General features: G+C 36.0%; 1 non-coding gene across 1 annotated transcript; it reads right to left on the bottom strand.

Annotated features, from left to right (window-relative positions):
• Positions 1-9,076: 9,076 nt before the first annotated feature.
• TRNAA-UGC lies at positions 9,077-9,149 on the bottom strand. Its single transcript has one exon. It is a non-coding gene; the product is annotated as a tRNA-Ala (tRNA).
• Between the last annotated feature and the right edge of the window lie 5,633 nt (positions 9,150-14,782).

Below are 14,782 nucleotides of genomic sequence, written 5' to 3'. Positions count from 1 at the left end.
TGTCCCCATTCCGCTTAATGTCGAACTGGCTCACTTTTCACGTTATTTTGTATTTTTAAGTGGTAAGAGAGGATTCTGTTAGGAACGCCCTGGGTTTGATTACGTAGACATGGTTAGGAAATAGTAATAATCTATACTATGTAATAAAAGAAACCAATAAAGAAACACGTGTTATTATTCTAGATCATCCTTATTGTATATAATTATTATTTAATTTAAATTATTAAAATTACAATTACATACGAATGATACGATATCTTAAAGCTTTTACATTTTAATTTAGATAAAATAAAGTAATAAACAAAACCGGACTCCACATGCAAGCATTATCATTGAAAGACAGCATGTTGAGTTATTATTGGTTTGGATTGGATTCACTCAAAGCTTTGTCCCCATTCCGCTTAATGTCGAACTGGCTCACTTTTCACGTTATTTTGTATTTTTAAGTGGTAAGAGAGGATTCTGTTAGTTAACGTCCATTAGAAGCCAACATGTTAATAGTTGGGACAACCAGTAGTTATTTTTGAAATTGTAACTGTTAGCGACAAACGACGAATAGTTATAATTCAACGTTTCCCAAGTTTTGTTGGTGTAAATTTTGATGACTTTGTTTCTTATTTTATAATTTTAGGAGGTTTATCTCATGAAATTCAATCTTATCAGAAGTTTGTCCCATGAAATTCAATGTTATTAATGACAACTTATAAATTTATCATGTATGTTCAATCAAAACAATCAAGAGTAGATTAAAAATAATAAGTATTTACAAATAATAATTTATATCGTTTTCATTAATCAATCCGTGTAACACACGGGCCATAACCTTGTAACTAATAAATTAAAAATGAATTTACTCCACACATATAAAAAGGTTATTAAAATATAATAGATGAACTATAATAATGTAAATAATGTATATTGATTTCTTTCAAACAAGTATATAATTTAGAGTAAACTGCAATTTTACCCCGTGGGGTTTAGGGTAATTGGTACTCTGACTGTAACACCACGTGTTTTCGAATGTCAAAGTCAAAGTCCAAGTCAACTTAGACTTTCTTTGACTGTAAATAGTCTATTTTATATTTTATTCGTATTATGTGGAGTAAGTGTTGCAATCAGAAATAATCGAAGTAATCGAATGTTTTAACGCGAACCGACTTACGACTGTGAATAGTAGGAAGTAACAATGCGATAAAGTTAACTAATCAGTAATCAAACCGATCTAACTATCATTGAACTCGAATTTCGAATTACGCGAACTTTGGTTGTTGTTATACGTGTGTGTGTGCCTTATGTGTTACCTGTGCGTGTTTACTTTATGTTTTGTGTGGTGATCAATCGAAACTCGAAACTCAAACCGAATGCAATTGAAATCGAATTACGACGAATGGTAACGTAAGGATAAGATGAAATATAGGAGATTGTATGTTAGATATAGTGGTTGGGACTAAAAGTAATTTGAATAGGAAACTCTATCGTACTCGTATCGTCTTCAATCGAAATCGAAATACTGAAAATTGTCGCACCAAACACTCGAACCAGGCTGCTAATCGATCAGGCGGTCAGCCGATCGAACAGCCCAACCGATCGAACAGACTGTTCGATCGAGCAGGCTGTCCGATCGGGATGCCAGCCGATCGGTCAGCCCTTTCCTCTTTTGGAGCCTATAAATAGGGCTGTCATTGTCACTCTTTACCACTTTTGGAAAGCTCTGACCGACCAGCCCGTGCTCCTCTTCTTTTCTCAGATTCCTTCCGATTCCGGTAAGTTTCCATACTAAATCTTGTACTTTCTTGATCAAAACGTGCTCCTACACCTTTCTATCTTTCAATTTTTGATTTCTAGCGGTGAAATCACCAAGATCTAGGCATTCTTGGGTGGTGTCATCATGGCAAGAACACCATGTTTTGGCTTCAATCCACCATGATTAGATCGGATCTAACCGATTTCCACATAAACAAGCTAGGATCTACCAAAGATCTAAAACATTTACACAATGTGAAGGATTGAAAGAAGGAATTCCAACTTTCTTTCAACTCTTTTACACTCAATGCCTTCGACCCGGTAGAAACGGAGCTTGAGAAAACTCACCAATCATTCTAGTGGATGAGTGGTTCAAGATTTGGATCCTACCCACGAGGTTCACCGACTTCGGGTTTAACGTCAAACCACCATTCCGAACCGTTCACTGACCGGATTTGGGTGATTCCTGTCCGAGCAGGAGAAACAAGTAAGAACAAAGGTTCCCTGGTTAAGCTCATTGTCAAACTACCTCAATATAACGCCAAATAATCAGAACAGTCAAATGTTAGACGGACAGGCCGACCAGGTCAGGATGCTGGCCGAACGGTTAGGCTGCTAGAGATGGGCATAAAACCCGGTTCCAAACCGATTCCAGTGGACCCCGCCCGGACCCGGTTCCGGTTCCTACCCGATGCTCAGCGGAACCGGTCCCAGGTTAAAAAAACCCGACGGGTACTACCCGGTTCCCATTTTTTCTAAAAAAATTTAACCATACCCGGTTCCTATCCGTACCCGGTTTATACCCGTACCCGGTTCCTCCCCGTACCCGGTTCCTATGTATACCCGGTATGTTACCGTTGGAACCGAATCGTATATGGATATGACCGTTGTACCCGGTTCCTTGGTATATGGTAACTCATTAAATGCGATTATGACCGTTGGAACCGGTTCCGTTATGACCGTTGGAACCGGTTATACTATAAATAACACACTTTTTTTTTTTTCACAACTCATCTTCTTCTTTTATCTATTTCTTCACCTTCTTTACAAATTTCTAATGGCTTCCAAGAACTCTAAAAGCACAAACTCCCCATCCGTCAATAATGTTCCAAAAGGTTCAAATGCTCCATTCGTGGTGGGAACATTATCGCATAGCCGCAATATGGATGTTTGGTGCAATTGGGATTTAGTCGAGATGAGCGATGGTTCGCAAAAGGCTCAATGCAAGCATTGTGGCTCCTTGTTAGGCAAGGATTCTAATTCTACTTTAACGAAGCATGCGAAAAAGTATTGCAAAGCCCTCAAAGATTTGACACCCGGTCAAGTCCAACTTTCAAAAGATGGGAACATTTTCCGCTACGAACAAAAGATAACTCGGGATAGGATGGCGAAGTTGGTCATCAAAAAAGCGTTGCCTTTTGGACACTTTGACGACCCCGATCTCACTAAGCTAATTAGGGAGACTCTTCAACCTAGCTACAAACATGTAAGTCGTCGAACTTTAAAACGTCATTGTTTAACTTTATGGGAAAATGCAAGAAAAGATTTAATTGCATTTTTTCAAAAATCATACAATTTTTAATGGAGCTTCATCATCGGCCTCTAAAGATCAAACAATTGCCGACCCCATCATAACCATGTTGAACGTCGTTAGAGACGAAACGGCGAAACAACAAAGGGGTAACGAACCATCTAGTGAACTCGGCCGATATAAACTAAGGGATGATGCACTTACTATGACGGCCGAGGAGTATAATAATTTTGACATTTTGGCATGGTGGAAGTCTAAAGAATCGGAATTCCCGATTTTAGCCACCATGGCTCGTGATTTACTAACGGTCCAAGCTTCCACGGTAGCTTCGGAAAGTGTTTTTTCTCTTAGTGGTAGGGTATTGTCGATTAGAAGAACAAGATTAACCCCGGAGTCGCTAGAGATGGCAATTTGCCTAAAAGACCATTTGGACGGCGTTGATCGTGTTCAACATAAGTCGAGTCTCGAAGACGAGGTGGAGTTGGAGCACAAGATTATTGAAGAAGAGGATGAAGAGGAAGACGAGGTAGAGACCAATGATTCCGAAGACGATTGTAACGAAGTGCCCGCACCAAAGCGTAGCGGTAGTGAAAGTGTCGCACCGTCCTCAAGCAAACGAGCAAAAAAATAAATTATTGTAACCGGTTCTGTTATGACCGTTGTAACCGGTTCTGTTCCAAGTTTTTGATAACCGATTATGATTACCGAAAGAACCGACTTTTTGTACTACTTAAACGATTATATATGAGATTTTTTTTTTCCCACAAACAAGATATTATTTCACAAACATATTGTTACATAACACTTAAAACATAACACCTAAAACAAACATAACACTTCAAACATCACACATAAAACATAAGACATCAAACATAACTAAACAAACGCATCCACCAAACTACATATTAGAAGAACCCGATCCTTCGCCCTTTTCTTCCTTTTTTGCCTTTGTGACCGGGCAATGTTTGTCGGTATGCTTCTTGAGGGTGGAGTTTGCCGCCGCCTTCATGAACTTACCACAATTCTTGCAACGAGCCATCTCATGGTTATCCGACATCAAACACAAATCGAAGTTTTTCCAAATAGCCGGGTTACGCTTGGTTTCTAATATCAAAACCACTTGTTCTTCCGATGCCATAGTTCTTCCGGGTTTGATTGTGTTGAGAAAGAAGAGTGATGGAAGATGAAAATTGGAAATGTGGTAATGGTTTGATGAAATAATCGATTTTTATAATCCAAAACCGGTTATAACGGTCAAAATTTAAAAAAAAAAACAGCTTTTCAGTCGTAACCGGTTTCAACAGTAAATGGTCAGCGACTTTTTCTGAATTTACGCAGAGGAACCGGTTCTGGTCAGTACCCGTAACCGGTTCCGCACAGTACCCGGACCCGGTTCAATAGTACCCGAACCCGGTTCTACCGGTTCTAAAAAAAATGACGTGTACCCGGGTTATACCCGGACCCGGTTCCACTAACCACCCGGTTCCAATCACTTGTAGCCATACCCGGTTCCGGGTTGGACCCGGTTCCGGGTTATATAAAAACCCGAAAATGCCCATCTCTATAGGCTGCTCGAATGAACAGCCCAATCGATCGGACATGCCAGCCGATCAACCGGGCCAGCCGATCAACTAGCATGAGGCCCCACAACCTTGACAATTTCATGAAGTATGGTATTGAACGAGGTACTGTTCGATCGAACAGCTGTTCGTCAACATTACTCATCGGATCATGAGATACTATGCTTCAACACTTAGTCGATTTTCAATTCGTTTGTCGTATAGGAATGCCACCCGATCGAGCATGCTATTCGATCGAGTAGGCTGTTCGATCGAGTGACATCCTGATGAGGACTACTACTAGAGTTCCTAACCGATCGGTTATGCCGACCGATCGAACGGATCGTTCGATCGATCGACCTGGAAAGGTAGGAACACTTCAGTTTTCTCAAATGCTACAACGAAAACTTCAAAAGGACAAGCCATCATACACAAAAACATCCTTCACAAAGGAAGAAACAATCCACTCGAACAGTCCAACCGATCGAGCCTACCGGCCGATCAACAGGCTGTCCGAACGGATTGTCCAGCCGAACGAACAACCCACTCGATCGAACCAACTGTTTGATCGACCAGGCTGTCCAGCCCACTTACACTTATTTCCATCCTACGTGTTATTTATCGTTATGCTATCGAACTGTTCAGGCTAACCCTACTCCCAAGCGCTCCCTTCAATCCATCAATCAATCGCTGTGAGTATACTCGATCCTTTTTTGCTTTTAGCACTTTTGGGTGCCACATACGTTACCTATCAAAATCACTATCGAACACACTACTCAATTGTTTGAACGCTAACCGAATTGCATGTATTACGTGACTAAATGAATGCTTGTTGATTGTGTTTACACGTGGAATGCTGTCTACCTGCGTTAACGACGTAGTACTATAACTTGGACTCAGCACCCGTTCACACGGGGGTTGTTAAGGACAATTACTTGCATGGATTACGGTGGTAATCATGTATTGCGAACCGTCTCGGACGGTCAACCCGCAGTCATTGGTATCGATAGGTCCATGTCGATAATTAACATGCTTCGTTTTCCGCTGTGTACGTGTTGGTTATGCGTAAACTATTTTCGAACTCTATATGCTATTATCAAACTTGTATGCTCACCTTTACATTATGTGTATTGACTTTATTTTAACGTATGTGACATGTGTTTAAGATGTTTGCTTGCTAGGAAAGCGAGGCTAGAATAAAGCTCTAGAGGCCCCCAACAAATAGTTGTCTGCCAGGAAAAAGCAACTAGAGTATAGTTGTCTGTAGATCTTGTCAGGCTGGGTCTTTAGGAGCATTTGAACAATATTTATTTGTCTTATTTAAATCTGAGTTGTCGGAACAGAACATTTGACTAGTTGTTATCTGTAATAATTTGTTTGTTATTTGGGACACGGTATGGGACGTGTTAATTTAAACTGAGTAGTGATGATAATTGTTATGGAAACTTCTGGACAATCTGTTTCGCTCAGTGCCATGCCCGAATGATTCCGCAATCGGTTGGGGTGTGACACTGACCCCCTCTATGAAAATAATTGCAATTTTACCCCCCAACGTTGGTGTTATGTCGCACATTTACCCCCTGGCGTCAAAAAAGGTTAACAGTCAACATAAATATGTAAAGGTCAAAGGGTATAAAGGTAATTTACATCAAATTTTTGTTTAGCTTATACAATACACAACCCTATAAGTAATCGATCAAAGCACTATTACCCCCCCCCCCCCAACCTTCCCACACCGGTCCTCCACTCCTGCCAACCCCTTTCTCCGGCGACACCCCTTTCTCCGGCGACACCTTCAGAGCTTCAGAGCGACACCTTCTCCGGCCAACCCCTATCTCCTGCGATCTTCAGCTACAATGCCTCTACTTTTATGGCTGATCCGATACGTAATCCGCCACACGGCAGGTACAAATCGCCTAATGTTAGTTAATCAGGGTCGGATTTGTGTCATTGTTAGTTATTATCATATTATAAAGATTAGGGTCGGATTTGTGTCTGATTGAGTCTCATGTTAAACAGGGTATTAACAATTAGTATGATTGAGTCTGATTTCCATGTTAATTGTGTGATGTTTAGTTTTTTTTACAGTTGACCTGACGATGAGCTATCAAGCTCATCAGTGGTGGTCCACCTGGTGGTCTCCATGTTTGTTAGGCCTGTCCTCAACTTCCATTATCCACCAGAGAGTTGAGCGGATGTTTACTCTAGTAGTTATTTAGGTTTTGTGTAATATGTAGGTTAACCTAACTTAAATTAGATCTTGCAACTTGGTTATGATAAACATGTATTTTGTGTAATATGTAGGTTTTGTTAATTATGGTTATGATAATATGTAGGTTTTGTTAATCATGGTTATTGTTTGGACAGATTGTATACTACAACCTGTTTCAACAGGTTCTAGTTTCATAACCTGTTTCATAACAGGTTCTTGCAAACAGCTAGAGCCAAACAGCTGCATACAGCTGCAGCCAGGTATGTTCTGAATACATTTGAGCATGTTCTGAATGCTTATGCATGACCAGGTATGTGTTTAAACTGATTATGAGTGTGCATACATGTTCTGAATGCTGCAGCCAAACATTGTAATGTTTCTGAATATATGGACATATTGTAATGTTTCTGAATACATGGACAGATTGTCAAGGGTTTCTAATGAAGTTAACCATTGTAATGCTTATAGGTTTCTACTGATTTAAGTGAATTGTAATGTGCATACATGATTTCTGAATGCTTATAAGTTAACCATTCTACTGATTTTGAGTGTGCATACATGATTTCTGAATACATATAGGGTTCTAGTGATTGTAATGTTCTGAATGCTTGGACACATTGTAATGTTCTGAATACACATTGTAATTTTGTGAAGGGTTTCTAGTAAAGGGTTACGTAGAACAGGTTGGAAGTGTTTAAACTGATTTTGAGTATACAAATGTTTGAACAGGTTTGAGTAACATAGAACAGGTTTGAATACAAGTGTTTATTAAGTTTAAATCAGATTGTTTAGGCAATTTCAAATTCATTACACCGATTTCTTGTTAATTACCATGTGTTGTTGACTTTGGCTGGTTAAACTTTTTTGGCGGGAAGGGTTTCGGTTATTGCAGGGAGTAAAACTGTTTCTTACAACAAAGTATAGGGGGTAATAAGAAATGACAATTTAGTAATTTACCAGTGGAGGTAATTATGCGACATAACAAGAACGTTGGGGGGTAATATTAAAGGGTAAGATAGTCATTTCACATTGCAGTTAACAGATCTGTTAACTTTTTTGACGCCAGGGGGTAAATGTGCGACATAACACCAACATTGTTGGGGGGTAAATTACAATTATTTCCATGAATGAGGTCAGAGTACCAATTAGCCTAAACCCGAGAAGGTAAAATTGCAGTTTATTCTGTAGTTTATTTGTTAACACGATTAACACGCGATTCCGTGTTTTGCTAAGATGAAACTTCTCCTTCACGTCCGGATCCGGCCCACATGCCACCCACCGGCCCATAAAGTAAAAAAAAAAAAGCTCATCGATCTGTCATATGCTTCCCATCCACTATGATGCACGTGTATTTATACTCTAAAATCTGCATTTTTCTTTTCATTTTCTTCTTATATTCATAGGTCACACAACAAGATATTTAATTTAATTTAATTCTTAATTAAGTTTGAACCTGATTTTTAAAACTTATAGGTCATCTTGGATAATCTGAGACAATTTAGAATTTTTTTTTCATTCCAATCATCAGGGCAAATTACATAAGAATAGCAGGTAGACGAACAAAAAACTGCGTCGCCATGTAAACCAAACCGAACGTCCACATCTAATATGTTTTTACTGTTTCAAATTATTCATTATGTATAGATATATGCTCAATAACTATCTGTATCAACTTTAAACAATTGCAAAGCAACGGTTTATATTAAAAGAACAATTTAAACCCCACAAACAACTCTAAAAGATAGCGTGAACACCAAGCATCATGAAATGTTCTAGTAGAGTTATGCACAACATTTATATATGTTTTTTTTTTTTTTTTTTTTTTTGATAAAATGATAAATGAAAACGAGCATGTAATCAAAAGCAATTACTGACTATAGATAGCCATATCTAAACTTCTCACAATCAAAATTAACCACTTGAGTTTTTGTCTACAAGATCACACATTTATCATACTTGACTATTTAGCAATGTCATAGAATATGAATAAATAAATACATTTAATAAAAGGGCAAAAATTACATATTAATTTGGAGATGCGGGGGATCGAACCCCGTGCCTCTCGCATGCAAAGCGAGCGCTCTACCATTTGAGCTACATCCCCATGATGCTATTTTCATGCACTCATATTTTCTATACTGTTATTAGTTTTTTCTACAGAATATCAATACGGTTTATTAAAATGACAATCTCAACAACATTAGTGTAGCGAAAAATTTTTATCAAGGTTAATATCATTGTTGTGACTTCTAGGAGAATGCCTCAAACCAAGATCCAAACATTAGGGTCGTATTTGAAAATCATAAAAAAAATAAATAAATAAATAAATTTGACCCTATGGAAGAAAAAAAATTTGGTCCATATTCGAAAATCTTCATACAATTAAATAATCAAAGTCTAAACATATTTCTAAACGTTGGCAAATTGAGCCACAAAATCAAAAATCCTTTAAGATTTTTTTAAACATATAGATTTTTTAGATATATATATATATATATATATACATTATAATTAGCCTATATATATATATATATATATATATGCTAATTATAATGAGAAAACTCACCCCAAATAAGAAAACCCAGTAAACCCATGTATGTGGACAAGGAGCATCCACATGTTTCTTGTATCAGGTGTGATAAAGGGTAGATTTGGAAATTTCCATGAAACAAGCAAAGTATATTAAATGATTGAAAAGTTGTTTTGTGCTCACATTTTTTGAGGTTATAGATGTACGTGTTTCAAGACATTTTAATCCATTTAATATTTTATTCATATGTACACTTCTCTCTCTCTCTTTCTATTTCTCTAGATATCCATTTTTCCATATCTAATTTCATTCTTCTCCTTATCAAAATCATTCATAATCAACCACCAAAACTCTAGATCTACAAGCGTAACAACCCGGTGACGGTGTAGTTCAAAATTCTTCTTATCCATCGATCCACCACAAATCATCACCAAAACCATTTGTTTTCTTAGCGGAGTTAGTGCTTTGAGTGGTTCAAGATCCGATGGTGGTTTCAAGATCCGGCGGTGGTCAACAAATTCGATGTTGAAGATGATCCAAAAGATGTTTGATGTTGAACATGATGTTCCAGATCCATAAGTATGTTTGTGTTTTTGTATATCTTCATTTTTTGTGTTTTGAAGATCTCCAACTTTTTGTAATTTTCAGATTTGCAATTTTCAGTTACGAAATGTAACAATCAAAGAAAAAATGCATGTTACATTTTTTGGTGTTACATAAACTATGCATGTTACTGAAAATAAAGTGCATTGTTAGACTTTTTTAGATATGTTGTAAAAACAAAGTGTTTTGTTACATTTTTTTCCAGATTATTGTAAAAATAAAGTGATTGTTACAGAAACAAAGTGTGTTGTTACATTTTTTCTTTGTGTTAGAAATGTAGTAATCAATCAAAGAAAAAATGTCTGTTACATTTTTTTGTGTTACAGAAATAATGCTCCATTACAGAAAATAAAGTGCATTGTTACACTTTTTTAGATTATTGTAAAAATAAAGTGTGTTGTCAATTTTTTTCCAAATTATTGTAAAAATAAAGTGTCTGTTACAGAAACAAAGTGCTAAATTTTTTTGTGTTACAAAAAAAAGTGTTACATATGTTACGTAAATTGATCATGTAAAATTATACTTACGTTTCTATGTAACATTTGATCTGTAAAAATTATATGTTACGTTTCTATGTAATATTTTATGTTACACAAATAAAGTGTGTTATTACAAATGTGGCATAAATTGATCATTAAAAAATATATGTTACATTTTTATGTAATACAAATACAGATGTGTATAAAAAAAGAAACAAAAGTTATGATGTATATAAAAAATGAAAAGGGAGAATTACATCAAAAGAAAAAGCGTTACACTTTTATGTATATGGATATCCTTTAAATGGTAAAAAAACAAGCATTTTTCTTGTTTACTGAGTGTTTACATTTTTTGAAATTATACAGAAAATGTAACGTTATTTTTTTATACTTTTTTTTGTTAAATTTTACATATAATGTAATACTTATTGTATAGCCCAGAAACCTTTCACATTTTTATATTATTGCTTTTTAACAATTTAAATAATACACCCAGTCACAAATGTAATTCCTTTTTTGTACAATCGTATATACAACAATAGCCCATGAATAATTTTATTGCACTCAGTCACAACATATGTGGAAAAAAAAGTTTTTCGTCTGACAAACAATTTTGTGTTAAAAAACAATTATGTAATTGATTTTATTATGCTCATTTTTTTCTAATGGGTCATCTATAAATGATCTACACAAATACGTTTTTTTATGTAAAAATGTGACTTTTTGTAGTGGTCATGAATGGTTGTACAGTAGTTGTCAAATCATAGAGGCTTTTTTTTTAAAATGGGGGGTGGGGACAAGTGTTGTGGTGCAGGCATTTGATAGAAGTCCCATCAGCACAAGACTCAAATAAGTTGTCAAAAAGACGAAATTACCCTTGGTGTACATTTACCTCAAAATTTTCATCAAAAGCATATACACAGACACACTCACAACAAACCTCAGCCGACCATTCACAAGATCAATGGTAAGGTTCATGCAAGAACCACTCTTATTGCGAGAACCACGAGATCAATGTGAACACAACAAAATAAACGCACCCCGTCACCACCCAAAAACCTAACCACCCACCCACCCCCCCCCCCTTCCCAAAAAAACAAAAAAAAATTGTACCTCACCAAAAAACTAAACCATAAAGCTAAACCCCACAACTAAATGCAAAAAAAAAAAAAATAGTTAAATCGCGACTTTAACCAAAATAAAAAAAACCATAAACTACAACATATGCACATGTGCAGCAGTAATTGTTGTTCAATTTTTTTAGTGACGAAATTTAACGATTTTAATGTGTGTTTTTAATTTTTTTTAGGTATTTTTAATTGTGTTCACACTGGTTCTCGCGATTCTCGTAATAAATGGTAGTTCCTAACGGATCCTTATCCTATATATATATATATATAGAGAGAGAGAGACGGGATCAGGAGAAAACGCACAAAAGTGTGAGAACGGTGAGAACGTTTCCTGGCCCAACACGTGTCACGCCGCTTAGAAAAGGGCGGAGGGGCTTTTTTGTCCTTTCATCTTCTGCTTTTCCAGTTCCGCTTTTCCCAATATTGTTGGTTTTTAAGATTTTTGGCGTTAACCAAATTCAATATTTAATGGCGTTTAATGGTTTCATTGTATTAACATTTTGGCGTTTAGGGCGTTTATTCAAATCGCATGCCATTATCTATTTGAATGGCGTTTTCCAACGCGTTTTAAACAAGATGGCCCATTGTTCTATTATTATTTCAACCACAGGAAAAAAATACAAGTGAAGAAAATAAATTAATCCTAATCGGATCTCTCTTCCCAATCTTCACTGTCATCAGTCTCTCTCTTCTATAATAGTACTAGAACTGTCACCAAATATATAGCGTTTTATGTAAAACTTAACAAACCCATTGGTTTGATTTTTTTGCCTGCTCGTCTGTTGATATGGCTTTTTGTGAGTGTTTGGCGACATAGATTTATGTCGTGTGAGTGGGTTTTTCGTTTTTTTCTTTATCTTGATCTTCATCTTTATAATCAACCCACTCTTCATTGTCATTGATCTCTTCTCGCCATCCAAACTTTCTTTAAGAACAAAAATACAAAATGCCATATGACTGACATTAGTATCTTTTTCTTGAATTTTTGTCCATCTCATGCAGCAAAATCTTTCTGAGTTACTCCCTTCTAATAATAATTCATTCAGTGAAAATTCACGAAGAACAATTATGAATATCCAAGAAAGCATATTAGCCATCTTTGATTTTTTTGACGTTTTTCAGTGAGTGGTCTTTAGTAGTATTGGCGTTTGTTTTTTTTGTTTGATCAAATGGAAGTTGCTGAGACGTATCATTTTACAGGATGTCTTTTTGGTGCCTAAGTTAGGCAGTGCATTATTATAATAAAGTATTCGTCTTTTCAGTTACTGTTTGTAATTATTGTTTTTGATAAGCTTTATCTCTGAAGTCCGTAACACGTCCCATCTTTCAAGTTTGGCGTTTTAGATTCTAATATAATAAATTTTCCCTATCTTCAGTATTACTGATTTTGTATTTATTGTTTCTAGTTACATTTTCAAGTTTGCTTTTTATTTTTCATTTTTTATTTTTTTGGGGTTTTTTATAATACTTTTTCAAAGTAATTTTATTATAGTTCGGGAGTTTTTGGTGAACGGGATGATATGATTTAAACAAGCATTTTGGTTGTTTTGGCATTTTTATTATATATGGTGTTTTTATTATATAACAATCAACTGAAAAGGAAAATAAAAAAATAAATAAACAATTGATCTTCCAAATCTTCACTGTCAGCAGTCTCTTTCTTCTTTTTTTGAATCATGTTAACTGGCTGGTTCGACTTTCTTGTGATTCATTTTGTTTTTGTTTTTTTTTTTTTTTTGTTTTTCAAGTAGTTTTATGTGTCGCTGTTTGGAAGCACACAGTCTGACATCAACATCTTTTTCTTGAAGATTTGTCCATCTCATGTAGCAAAATGTTATTGAGTTTAGACCTTTTCAGCCAACAATCTTGAATTTCACAGTGAACGATGTTTGATTTTTTTAACTTTTTTGGCGTTTTACCGATAAATAGAACGCGACGAAATAAGAGCACCTTAAACCTCAAAATTTGATCATGCTAAAATCAATAATGTTTTGCTGTATGAGATGGACAACATTGTTAATCCTCTGTTAAGAAAGATAACTGACAATGTTGTCCACCCCATACAGCTAAACTTTATTGACAACAAAGCTCAATAATGTTTTTGTATGTTTTGGCGTTATAAATTGGATGGAAGTTGAGGATTAGTCAATAAGATTTTACTCAATGAAATGGACAACATCCTCACTTAAGGATTTTGTCCATTTCACTGAGCGAAATCTTACAGACAACCAAACTGAATTTCAAAAAAAAAAACGCTTTGGGTTAGAAGGTATTTGATGTTTGGGTTTTTTGGCGTTTCTAAGGCGAATGGGATATATGAAATATGGCGTTTGGGTTTTTGTTTGTGTTTTTAGATGAAGGTCTAAGAAGTTGTATATATAGGATTTTTTTGGCCGTTTTTTAGGCGGGATTTTACTCTAATTAAGTTTGGTGTTTTATATATAATGGCGTTTTTACTAGGAATGGTCTGGGATTTTTGTTTTTGGCGTTTTATTTCATGAGATGGCGTTTTGTGTGGAGAAGTCAAAAGATCATTTTACCCTTAATGAAGCACGTCCACGTAATAAAATTGATGTTATTTACGAAAACGCCACCACGCCAATCTAGTCCATAGATTGTTTTGATCGGACGATCGATGAGCGTTCTCACCGTTCTCACACTTCCACCGTTTTCTCTAAATCCTGACCCTATATATATGTAACACCTCGAAAATTCGTGTTAAATAAAATAACGACACGTGTCGTGTAAGACGAAAAGCGTTATAAAATTCGGATTTATTAAAAATGGGTAAGTGTCGTCATGTTAACTTTTGCACCTCTGAACGACCTCGTTATAAATCCAAAGACTCAAAACGTATTAAAAACATCTAGTGTATGTTCAAGTTCAGTGGATATTAGCAATGAATGATTCATGAATCAATTGGTGGACTCCCACGAAGGAATTCCTACGGTAACCCTTAATTTTCGGTACTTTTATAAAGAATCCAAGCAAGCAT

Source organism: Helianthus annuus, chromosome 15, assembly GCF_002127325.2.
Source record: "Helianthus annuus cultivar XRQ/B chromosome 15, HanXRQr2.0-SUNRISE, whole genome shotgun sequence".
NCBI classification, from domain to species: domain Eukaryota; kingdom Viridiplantae; phylum Streptophyta; class Magnoliopsida; order Asterales; family Asteraceae; genus Helianthus; species Helianthus annuus.
This window is presented reverse-complemented; position numbering and strand designations above follow the sequence as displayed.